This window comes from Pteropus alecto, unplaced genomic scaffold (assembly GCF_000325575.1).
Source record: "Pteropus alecto unplaced genomic scaffold, ASM32557v1 scaffold76, whole genome shotgun sequence".
NCBI lineage: Eukaryota > Metazoa > Chordata > Mammalia > Chiroptera > Pteropodidae > Pteropus > Pteropus alecto.
This window is the reverse complement of record NW_006443138.1, coordinates 22,526,280-22,526,837: the sequence shown is the minus strand read 5'-3', so window position 1 is coordinate 22,526,837 and position 558 is coordinate 22,526,280. Positions and strand designations below refer to the sequence as shown.

The 558-nt window shown below is 41.8% G+C and overlaps 1 non-coding gene across 1 annotated transcript; it reads left to right on the top strand.

Annotated features, from left to right (window-relative positions):
* Positions 1 to 176: 176 nt before the first annotated feature.
* Positions 177 to 295, top strand: LOC112472517. Its single transcript, XR_003043632.1, has one exon. It is a non-coding gene; the product is annotated as a 5S ribosomal RNA (ribosomal RNA).
* The last annotated feature ends 263 nt before the right edge of the window (positions 296 to 558 follow it).

Here is a 558-nt window from a genome sequence, read left to right as displayed (position 1 = left end):
CTACGTACCCAGTAGCATGTCCTGCTTTTCCACCCACTTCACTAGGACTGCTGTATTCACTATTTCTTAAATGTACTAGATGTTCTGAAGCCTATATGCTTCTGCCTCATATCAGGAAGTTCCCATCAAGAAAGAGAAATTCGAACAGGGGAAGTTTAATATAAAGAATTATTACTGTCTACGGCCATGCCACCCTGAACAAGCCTGATCCCATCTGATCTTGGAAGCTAAGCAGGGTCGGGCCTGGTTAGTACTTGGATGGGAGACCACCTGGGAAGACCAGGTGCTATAGGCATGAAAAATAAAGGACTGTAAGCTGACAAGGTACTTGCAATCTATGAGGTCCACCAAGGGTTACCTCACCTAAAAAAAAAAAAAAAAGAATTATTACTATAACAGGGGATTTGAGTGACAAAAGACTGGCTATATAGAAGTAAATTAAACTAAAAAAAAAAATAGAATTAATGGCTATAAGAAGCAGTCAACCTCTGCAAGGCTGAGAGTATTCAAGACCCAGCTCCCAAGGCTGAGATCTGGACCTCTTTGGAGAGGACCTGT